We start from the raw sequence: 12194 nt of genomic DNA, 5'->3' as shown, positions 1-12194 counted from the left end.
AAGAAGAAGAAGAAGAAGAAGAAGAAGAAGAAGAAGAAGAAGAAGAAGAAGAAGAAGAAGCCAGATCATAACAATGTATATGTGTATCATGAGCTTATGTATCTGGCATATTCTTCAGGGTTTTGAATTACAATTTCTTCTGCTTTTCTAAGAATATATTTTCTTTATGTAGGTGTCCCTTAAGAAATAGAATCTTTATAAAACCTTTATATTTTGGATTTTTAAACTTTGGTTGTAGATAAGAAAAAAATTATTTGTAAATTATATTTAAAAGTTAATTTTGGAGGGGCAGCTGGGTAGCTCAGTGGAGCGAGAGTCAGGCCTAGAGACAGGAGGTCCTAGGTTCAAATCTGGCCTCAGACACTTCCCAGCTGTGTGACCCTGGGCAAGTCACTTGACCCCCATTGCCCACCCTTACCACTCTTCCACCTATGAGACAATACACCGAAAAGTACAAGGGTTTAAAAAAAAAAAGTTAATTTTGGGGCAGTTAAGTGGTACAATAGATAGAAATCAAGGTCTGGATTCAGGAGGACCTGGATTAAAATATGACCTCAGACACTTCCTAGCTATATGACTCTGGGCAAGTCACTTAACCCCCACTGCTTAGCCCCTACCATTTAGAATTGATACCTAGAAAATAAAGGTTTAAAAGAAAACGTTAATTTTAAGTTAGCATAACCATATTACACAATATGGCACAAAGAACTCTAAATGAGCACCTCCGTTTCTGTCTTGATTTTACCACTTACTACTTATTGTAACAGTTTGTAAATTTCACAGATTATATTAGTCAATATGGAATAGAGAAAAGTCCTAGTTTCATATTTGGGTCCAAAGGTCTGTGGTTCAAATCTGAGCAGAGCCAGGCAGTAATCTGCATGGTGTTAGGCAAGCCACTTCTTGTCTTTAGCCCTCAATTTTTTCTCTTATAGAGAACAATTATCTAATGAGAACATTGGCCAACATGGTCTTTGAGGAACCTTTTAACTATAATATTCAATGATTTGGATATTTTAAAAAGTCACAAGTGATAAATGAAAAGTATAGACAGTAAATGTGCCCTCTCAGAGAAGTGAAGTCAGTACTTAACTCTGAAAAGACAATCATCACTTATAAATGAAATGATTACAAATTATTTTGATCACACCTAAAATTTTTAAATTTACAAATTGAACAAGGACTTTATGAAAAATCTATGCAGCAGAGGACATCCCAAAAGTTCTTGTGCAGTTTTAAGATTTAATAGCTTTTAAATAGGCTCTAATTGCTTAAAACCGTGCAAAGACCTGTGGGACATAGGACAAAGTGATACAATTTAAATTATTGATTTATATTGACCTTATTGCTCTTTATATTAAAAAAATTATTTTAAAGCTTCCTTTTTAAATCATTTGTTTTATATGATCTATCAGTTGAGTTCACAAGATTTTGAAATATATTATTTAATTCTTACTTTAGAAATCACTAATCACATTGGATATTAAGTATAACTGTGACAAAGACAGTTTTTCCAAGTCTAACCTTGATCATGTTTTCAAAGAAGTTTAAGTCAGACAGTTTTCTGGGTGATGTATCTCCATCTCTTGAATACATTTCTTAATGTTTATTGATGTACATGGGGTAATGATGCCTTGCAATGTCTCCTGCATTTGGTAATTTTTAATTGTTGGAAAACAAATCAGCTTTCAGGATTTTAACACATTTACTCGAGTTCATCATTCCCTCAATTGGGATGAGGCTGCCAAGCTCATTAGAGGTAAAAAAAACCCCCAAACATTTTTAAGGAAGGATGTTTTACAGTCTGGAGAAGGTGCCCAGCTCTTATGGACTTACCTGAACTGCAAGATAAAGACTTAAAAGAAAAGGAAAAATTACCTTTTTAAAACATTCAGTACTCTGGCTCTTCAAGACCCCATTTGGGGTTTTCTTGGTAAAGATACCAGAGTGGTTTGCCATTTCCTTCGCCAGCTCGTCTTATAGATGAGGAACCTGAAGTGACTTATCCAGTTTACACAGTAAGGGTCTAAGGCTGGATTTGATGAGTATTCTTGATTCCAGGTCTATATAATATACCACCTAGCTGCCTGCCAAACTGTAAAGTAAGGATGTTAAACTCAAATAGAAATGAGGACCAATAATCTATATATCATGATCCATGGGATACATATTGAATTAGTTTAAAATATAATGTTATTTTTGTTTTACTGTGTTTTTATTTATTTTGTTAAATATTTCCCAATTTCATTTAAACCATCATTCAAACTTATACTCAGGAATGTTGTGGGCTGCTGACTATATTCCTCTATTGTAGATAAATCAAGTAGAAGGGCTATTACCCAACCCAAGATAGCAGGTCTCTGAAAATCTCTTCTTGTTTCCAGAGAACTAATTAAGACTAATTACTTCCCAGCACTTTTTACTACACTTCCTTTGTGCTTCGGGACAATTGATCTTTCGTTTTGGGCTTTAATGATCTTTCCAGTAATTGATTTCCCTACACCCATAGTTGCTACTATATCTTTAATAGTCATTGAAGTATGCTCTTATAGAAAGATGTAACTTTTGCTCACTTTCTTGGGGGAATAACAATTCTTTAAAAGCACAAAATTATAAATACAATGGAGCAACGAAACATATATATACATATATATGACAAAATTCATCACTTGATGGAAAGAAAATTAAAGGTGGGGAAATTATTTCAACAATCAAGTTTTATCTTCTCAAGGTCAAATCTTCTTAATTGACCTAGTATCAGTAGAAGTATATATCTGACCAGTGCCGTCACAAAATGAAACTATGCTCATCCCAAGTAAATTCACAAACCACTCTAAGTTCTTGCAACATTATTCCTAAAATGAAATTTCTGAAGTTGAAAACTAATTTCCAGTATAGAAAGCTCTTTATCTTTTAGTCTACAGTCTAAGAAATTCTTACTCACAGGGCCCTGTTTTGGTTTCATTGGGTGTTAAAGTGCATAATAAAATGGGGATTTGTGTGTTTGTGCATACGTGCACTTCTTAGGAAACTAATTAAAGTATGCTAGAGTGGAAAGAACACTAGTCCTAGCAACAGAGGAACTAGGCTCAACTCCCACCTCTGGAAGACCTTTGATAAGTCACTGAAACTCTCCAGGACTCAGTTTTCTCAACTATCAAAGGAGATGATTAGACTCTAAAGTTCCTAAATCCAATATCTTTTATAAAAATCAAATACATTCATATGAAGAAAAATAATGAGATCATGACATAATTTTATAACATTTTATGGATAGAGCAACAGTCCTAGAGTTGGGAAGACTTGCATTCACGTCTGATCTCAGACATTTCCTACTATGTGACCATAGGCAAGTCACTTAACCTCAATTGCCTAGCTCTTGCTGCTCTTTTGGAGTATCCATTCGAAGTCACAATGTGAGGGTTTCTTTTTTTTGTTTGTCTTGAGGGTTTCTTTTTTAAGAACATTTTAAAACGCAGCAACCTTTAAAAATTATTTCAAATTTAAAATGCTTATGGCAAAATATTAATTTTAAATAGTTAACAATCTATGAATGCAAGACCCTGTATTTACTTTCTTTCTGATACAGTAGCTTAAAAAACTAAATGAAAATTATTAATGGGTTAAATAGCACAAATTTTGCTTCAAAGGTGCTCATTTGCTATTAATTTCTCTTTTTGACCATCATTCTCTATCGCTACTTACCCTATTTCTTTACGAGTTGTGGGAACTAATAAATTGATCCACTTTGGAAAAGGAGAGAAAGAGAAAGAAAAAAATATTCTAAAAGAGAACCAAATACAATAGAACATTATCTAATAAACTCATTTCCTGGAACGCATGGCCAAGAAATCAGAAAACTCAATTCCTTCAGGTAATCAATACCAAATGTGTTCTCTACATTATGAATTCATAGAATTATAAAACTGTAGAGCTAGAAAGGACTTTAAAGCTTGTCTAGGTTTATAGGATTGAAAGTTGGAAGAGATCTTAGAAAGGAGATTAGATTTGTTCCAAAGTATAATGTGTGTTCAGTTCTGGACATTATATTTTTTTAAAAGACATCGATAAGCTGGAAATCATCTAGATGTGGACAATCAGATACTGTGCCAAGTGCTGGGAATCCAAATGATCAGAAATTTAAGAGAAGATTATTTAGTAAACTTGATCTATGTCAGTCAACTAGTACTGATTAATTACCTACCATGTGTTTTACCAAGTTTTGGTAAAACAAAGAAAGACAAAAAAATAGTCTCTGGTCTCAAGGATATCACAATCTAATAGGGAGGACAATATGCAAACAACAATCTACAAACAAGATACATAAAGGATATATTAGAAATAGTCCCAGAAGGAAGGTACTAAAATTAAGAAGGATAGGGAAAGACTTCTTGCAGAAAGTTGGACTTAAGCTGAGACCTGAAGGAAGCCCTCTAAGGAAAACCTTCCTAATAATCAGAGCTCTCCAAAATTGGAATGGGCTGCCTCAGGAAATGTATTTGACCCTTATTAAAGGTCTTCGAGGAAATCCAGAGTGGTCCCTTGGTGGACATGACAAGTGCTAGGGCTCTTCACTTGTTTTATGTCATGGTCTCCTTTCCCAGTCTGGCAAGGAGTCCATAGACCCCTTCTTAAAATCATATTGGTTTTTTTAATGTATAAAAATAAAATACATAGAACTTGCAAAGAAGTCAACTATATTGAAATGCAATTATTTGAATTGAAGTGTAATTATCTCTAATTAACTAATAACCACAAAATAAAAATGAATATTGCAAAATTACAAATAAGCTTGACCACAAAGAAGGAATATGAGAAGGTGCTCCCACCTCATTCCTGTAGGAATATATTTGGGGATAGTCTGGTTTTCTAGAGTTAGTTGAAGGAAGGGAATTTTGAGAGAAGCCCTGGGAAAGGATTCTGGGTAGAAAGGAATTATGGATCTACAATTGGAAAGAACTGAACTTCACTTCCCTTGGATTTTGACCAAGCTGGAGGGAGGTTTTGTCTCTGCCTACAATTCCCATCAAGCTAAAGGAGGAGTTTTGCTCTAAGAGATTCTCTCTGGAAAGTTAGGATTTTTGTGGAGAAAATCTTTGACATCCAGGTAGAGGGTTTGCTTGGAGGAAACTAATTTCCCTGAGACCAGTCTTCATCTGGCAGTGGTCCAGCTACCATAATTCCTATTGGTTAAGGTAATTCAAAGCTTTCCACATATAACTTTCAGTTATTTTATACAGCAGTCAAACCCAGAGTTTTTTTCCCCTTTCTTTCTCATTAATTATTGGTTTAGGTTAAGTCATTATATAGTTTAGGTTAAGTCAGATAGAACTGGGGGGATTCTTAGATAACATATAAAGGATTCAGTAGGGCCCATAGAAGAAAAACAACGGCTCTCCTTCAACAGGAGACTTAGAAAGTTGGGTGGAGTTAGTTTGGATAGTGCTAAGGTTCTACCTACCAGTTTCTTTCTTCCTTTTTTAAAATAAACTTTATTTTCACAAGTCAAGGGTTTTTGTGCTTCACTGGCCCTGGGGAGTTCCTAGGTGGGTTGTAACATCTAACATCCCTCTAGGACTTCCATAATACATTCCTTTGCAGAGTTGGGTGGTTCATGTGCGTGGTACACTGAATATTTTTTACTGATATTCACTACTTAGCACAGGACCTGGCACATAGTAGGTGCTTAATCTATACTGATTATTGGTTTCCTGATCTTCTTCCTCTATTTTCTCCAAAAAACATTATTTGTTAGATAACATGTCTTTCTATGAGAGAGAGGGGCACTTGAAAAAATTCTGATAATGTAATAAGCAAAAGAGATCAATAAAAAAAATTTAGTTATCAGAATATTTTTTAAAAACTGCACAGACTCAAAATTAAGATTGCCTGCATGGTAGAGAATTCTTGTTCAAGTATGAGTTGGAATAGGTCTTTGATTTCTTCTGTCTTTGAAATTCTGGGATTCATCTAGTCTATACCTTTAATGTAGAAGATGGTGAAAGTGAAGTGCAGAGATTTCAAGCAACTTAGGTTTCAAAATCAGATTCTCTGGCTTTGCTAATTACTCATTCTCCCCAGATTCTTTTCAGTCTTTTGCACTGCTGATCACTCTCTTTTCCCTGACAGTATATTCTCTCTAGGTTTTCAGGACACTGCTCTCTCCTCACGCCTTCTAAAGGTAGGTGTCCCCCTAAGACTATCCTGGGTTTTCTCTTCTCCCTTTATACTACTTTGCTTGGTGATCTCATCACTTCCTTTGGACTTAATGATCATAATTCAATTAATTATTTATTAATGCTAATGATTCTCATATCTACTTATCCTGCTTTAACCTCTCTGCTGAGCTCCAATCTCCCTTGTCCATCTACTTTCCAGATACCTCACACTGGATGTCCTTAGACATTTTAAACAGCATGTCCAAAACTGAACTCTTGGCTGCCTACAGAATCAAATACAAAAACTTATTTGGCTTTAAAACCTACCCTGACCATCCCTCTACCTTTCAAGTTTTTTTACATCTTATTCCTCACCCCTACCCCCAAATATCCTTTGATCTAGTGACATGTCTGTTCTAGAAATAGCCTTGTCACTTTCCTTCTGTTACAAGAACAGAACATTCCTTCTCTCAGACCCAGAAATTTTCTCTGGTTTTTTTTCCCCCATGCCTGGAATGCTCTGCCTCTTAACTGAAATGGCTTCCTTTAAATCTCAACTAGTGGAAAATTACAGCAAATTTTTGCATTCTGAGTTGGTTCTTTCTGAAGGACTTCTGTATTTGGAATGCAGCTCTGTTTGAGACCTCCTCTATATCCTCCTGCTGAGTTCTGTGCTTCATACTTTGCTGAGAAAATTGGAGCTATTTGACAAAAACTCCATCTTCTCATTTCCTTAGCCTCTATCATTCAGATGCCTTTTTTCACTATCTCTTTCACAAACCTGTCTCACTCTTCTCCATGACACAATAAACATGCTTTTAAACATGCGTGCTTGATATTATCCTATCCCATCTTCAGCAGATTGGCCCCTCTATAAACTCCACTCTCTCATCTGCAGTTTCTTCTTGCCTACTGGCTTCTTCGCTATTACCTACACATGTACTCAAATTTTCTTGAAAAAAAAAATCCTTTAATCTGGCCATCCCTGATAGATATCCTATATCTTCTCTTTCACATATAAATTCTTTGCGAAAATTAGTACTTACCTATCATTTCATTCTCTTCTAGACCTGTTGCATTGCTTCTGGCTTCATGATTTAATTGAAAATACTCATATCAAATTGACCCATGATTACTTAATAACCAAATCTAATGGCCTTTTCTTAATCTTTGTCATTTCTAGCTTCTCTAGATACTATCAATCACATCTTCTGGATATTATTCCCAGTTTATCCTGCCTCTTGTATTATTTCTACTTTGGTAGATCTTTACCTAGGTCACATTAACCATGGGTGGCACCCATTAGTCTATCCTTGATCTCTCTATATATTATCTTAGAAGGTAATCTTATACATTTTCAAGCATTCAGTTACAGTATCTGGTAAGATGATTCCCAGTTACAAATATCCAGTCATAATTTTTTTCCTACTCATCAGTCTTGCATCATCAACTACCATTTATACATCTCAGGGGTGTATGGATTATTGAGGGAGTACTAGTATCTCTGGGATGACGGATTACTGAGCCCTTTTCAGGGCTACTCATCTTCCTTTAGTACCTACCTCTCACCCAGCACTCATCTATAACTCCAAGAAACTGTGGTATGAGCCTGGTAAAACCACCTTGGCAGACAAAGCTTAACCAGATTGAGAGTAACTGACAGGTACAAGCGGGGACAGAGTCAAAATGGCAGAGTAGAGCAGAGAAGCTCCAAGTCACCATGAGAATCATCTCCCACCAATATTAAAATAATGTCCCAAAATGAATAAAGGAGTGAGAGAACCAACAAGGAGACAGAGTAAAACAACTTTCAAAAAAAAGAAAAACCCAAAAGATAGACAAAGAATATCTGAGGTACTGGGGTGAGAGGGGAGCACAGTAAGCAAGGCTATGAGCAAGCCAAGAGCAAGCAACATACCCCCACCCCAAATCTACTGTTTTAGGTTCAGAACCTAAACTCAAGCCAACCTTCAGATCCTGAGACCCTGACTGGGCAAATAGAGGTCCAAGCCAACCCACACCCCTTGAAATTTCAAACCTGTGGTGAAGTATGGAGTTCTTGCCCAAGGCAGTCTGTGCTGAGGTGGACTGATCTGTATGGGTCCAGAGGAAGCCAGGAGTCTCAGGCTGGGCTTGGGGTGAAGACATAGATCACAGTTTGGGGTGGCTGATAGTACTAAGGGGGGGCCTGGATCTTTTTGCCTAAAGCTCAGAGCAAAGCTCTAGGACAGGGCAATCAAGGATATTAGAACAAGTACCCAATGAGACCAAAAACTTACACCTAAGCCTGAGGCTACAATTTAAGTAGTTCCTGACCTAATTAATAACAAAGTAAGATCAGACTGTTACTATCAAACATAATGTAAGTCTTTGAGCTATCAGGATCTCAAGGATTAATTGAATCAATGGGGGAGGTGGCTCTCAGCCCTAAGGCCACCACACCATCTTTGAAGAGCTGAAACTGGTAAAAACCCAGAAATTAAGCTAAGAATAATATCAAGGAAGGATCGAAGTTTAAGAGGGTACCCTAAACTCCCAGAAAACAGAGCCTACCTATAAAAAGGTAGGAAAAATGAGCAAAGAACAAAAAAAGCACAAAACTCTAAAGAATTTTTATGAAGACAGAATGCAAGGGAGAGACACAGAATGGGACAGTGAAAGCAAAGCAAGCACATGCAAAAAGTCCAAAAGAAAAATATGGATTGGACACAGAGTCTGGAAAAGCTCCAAAAAGACTTCAAAAACCAATTAAAAGAGTCAGAGGAAAATCGTGGAAGATAAATGCAAGAAGAAATGAGTCAAATGAAAAGGGAGAAACAAAAACTGACAGAGGAAAATCAGACCTTAAAAATCAGAATTGAGCAACAAGAAACTAATAATTTCATGAGAAATCAAGATACAATAAAGCATAATCAAAGGAATGAAATAACAGAGGAAAACATCAAATATCTTATTGAAAAAACTGACCCGGAAAATAGATCCAGGAGAAACAATCTGAGAATTATTGGACTATCTGAAAGCCATGATCAAGAAAAAATCTTGGACATCATAATACAAGAAATTATTTAAAGAAACTGCTTAGATATCCTTGAACAAGAAAATAAAAGTTAAAATTGAAAGAATTCACAAATCACCTCCAGAAAGAAATCCTCAAATGACAACTTCCAGGAATGTAATAGCTAAATTCAAAAGCCACCAAGCCAAGAAGAAAATACCGCAAGCAGGCAGAAAGAAGAAATTCAAATATCATGGAGCTACAATCAAAATCACACAGGACCTCACAGCTTCAACATTAAATGATCAGAAGGCATTGAATATGATATTCAGGAAGCTAAAAGATCTAGGTTTACAATCCAGAGTAACCTATCCAGCAAAACTGAGTATATTCTTTTAGGGGAAGAAATGAACAATCAATAAGCTAGAAGATTTCCGAGCATTCCTAAGAAATAAACCAGATCTAAATAAAAAATTTGAAGTCCAAACATGAGACCCAAGAGAAGTCTAAAAAGGTAAATAAGAAAGAGAAAATTTAAGGGGTTCATTAAGGTCAAAATGTTCCTATTTCTACATGGAAAGAGAATATTTGTAATTCCCAAAAATTATTCTTAATATTCTACTATTATTATTATTCTTATATTAAAGATACAAGAAATACACTTAGAAAGAAGGTGGGGAAGTAAGCTGATTATCATTATGTATGATGATATGATGTATATGTAAATGTGATGATATGAAATGATACGTATGTATGATGTGTATGCATATGGAATAATATGTAAAAAATTCAAGGTAGAGAAAGAGGATGACACTGTGAGAAAATTGAAGGGAGAGAGTATGAGGTAAATTATATAACATTAAGAAGCATGAAAAATCATTATAGAGAGGGGAGGATAAGGGTGGTGATTGGCAATGCTAAAATTTTGTTCTCATTGTATCTGGCTCAGAGAAGGAAAAATAAATATACTCATTGGAATATAGAATTATATCTTACCCTACAGAGAAGTAGAAGGGGGGAAAGACAAGGGAAGGAGGAAGAAATTAGAGGAAGGAAGAAGTAGGTGGGTGGATGATAAAAACAATACCGATGAGGAGGAGAGTATAAGGGAATAGAGCAGGATCTAAAAGGGAAAACATGATGGAGGGCACTACACAGTAATCATAACTCTAAATGTAAATGGGATGAACTCACCCACAAAATGGAAGTGAATAGCAGAGTGGATTAAAAACCAGAATCCTATATTGTATGTTCGTTACAAGAAACACATTTGAGGCAGTGTAACACACACAGATTTAAGGTAAAAGTCTGGAGCAGAATTTATTATGTTGTCTTGATTTTTGTTTTGCTTTCTTGCTTTTGTCTTTACTTTTATGACTGGAAGAAAGAATGAGACTGAAGTAGCTAGGAAGCTCAATGGATAGAGAGCTAGGCCTGGAGATGGAAAGTCTTGGGTTCAAATATGGCCTCAGATGCTTCCTAGTTTTGTGAACCTGAGCAAGTCACTTAATCCCATTGTCTAGTCCTTACTCCTCTTCTGTCTTGGAGCCATACTTAGAATCTATTCTAAGACAGAAGGAAAAGATTTAATAAAAGGAGAGAGGGACAGAGAGAAAGAGAGACAGAGACTGAAAATTTTGCCCAATTCTGTCTCACTTAAATCCAACTCATGCTTAAGTCAAGATATCACCTGTGATGTCATTGGTCCTCTTCAGAAAAGGAAGCACAAACAACAATTAGACATCTCAAACTAGGTGTCCCATAACTATCTTAAACTCAACTGTTTGAAATTGAATTTATCATCTTTCTCCACAAACTCTCCCCTATTCCAAATTTCCTTGTTACTGTCAAAATTACTCCATCTTCTCACTCACCAAGGCTCAAAATCTCAGTGTCAGCTAGAATATTCATTTTCTTTCACACTCCATATCCAATTTGTTGCCAAGTCCTGTTATTTGACCTTTGAAACTTCTTTTACAAACCCCTCCTTCTTTTTACTGACATTATCATGACCCATGAACAGACTCTAATCACCTCAAACCTAGACTATTGAAAAAATGCGTTGATTGGTTTCCTGACTCAAGTCTATCTCCACTTTAATCCATTCTCAACTGACATAATTCTTTTCCTTAGAAAAGTAGATCTGATCATGTCACTGCTCTATTCAGTAAACTCCATATTCCCTTTAGGATCAAATATAAAGTCTGTTTAAAGCCTCTTAAAATCCCAAACTCCCATATAACCTGGCCTTCTCTTGCTTTTCCAATCTCCTTAACACCTCACACTCTAAATGCCCTCCATCAGTGGCCCTGGTGTCCTTGCTGTTCATTTCAGAAAATGCATTATCTCTGCACAGCCTTTTAGCCACCTGTCCCTCATGCCTGGGGCACTTTCCTTCTTTGCTGGCTTCCTTAAAGACTCATTTTCAATTCTACCTTGTAGAGAGGTCTTTCCCAGTTTATTCCTCTGGCAATACCTTCCCTTTGAAATTATCTCCCACTCATACTGTATGCTTCTTTTGTATATAACTATTCTTATGTTGTCTCTTCCATTTAGGATGTAAGCTCCTTGAGGACAGGACCTTTTTTTGCCTTCTTGTTTTTATATGTCTGATATTTAACATAGTGCCTGGGTCAGAGTAAGAATTTAATAAAAGCTTGTTGGTTGGTTAAATAGAAGTCAAGGATCTCTAGATACAGATGGAAATATTCAGTCTACAAAGTACAGAGATGTAGATAATCTACAAAATCTCCACAATACAGATGGATAGATAGTCTGCAAAATCTCTAATGTGCAGATAGACAATCCTCAGAATCTCTAATGGACAGATAGACAGAAAATACTCAGAATCTCTAAGCTACAGATAGACAGATCATCTACAGAATCTCTAAGGTACAGATAGATCTCCTCAAAATCTCTAAGGTATAGATAGATAATTTGCAAAGTCTCTAAGATACAAATAGTCCTCAAAACTTCAGCTAGTGTTTTTATGTTCTAAACAGTTGTTGGTGGGAAATATTAGCTAGTTTCCCAAAAGAAGT

Source organism: Gracilinanus agilis, chromosome 6, assembly GCF_016433145.1.
Source record: "Gracilinanus agilis isolate LMUSP501 chromosome 6, AgileGrace, whole genome shotgun sequence".
Taxonomy (NCBI): Eukaryota; Metazoa; Chordata; class Mammalia; order Didelphimorphia; family Didelphidae; genus Gracilinanus; species Gracilinanus agilis.
This window is presented reverse-complemented; position numbering follows the sequence as displayed.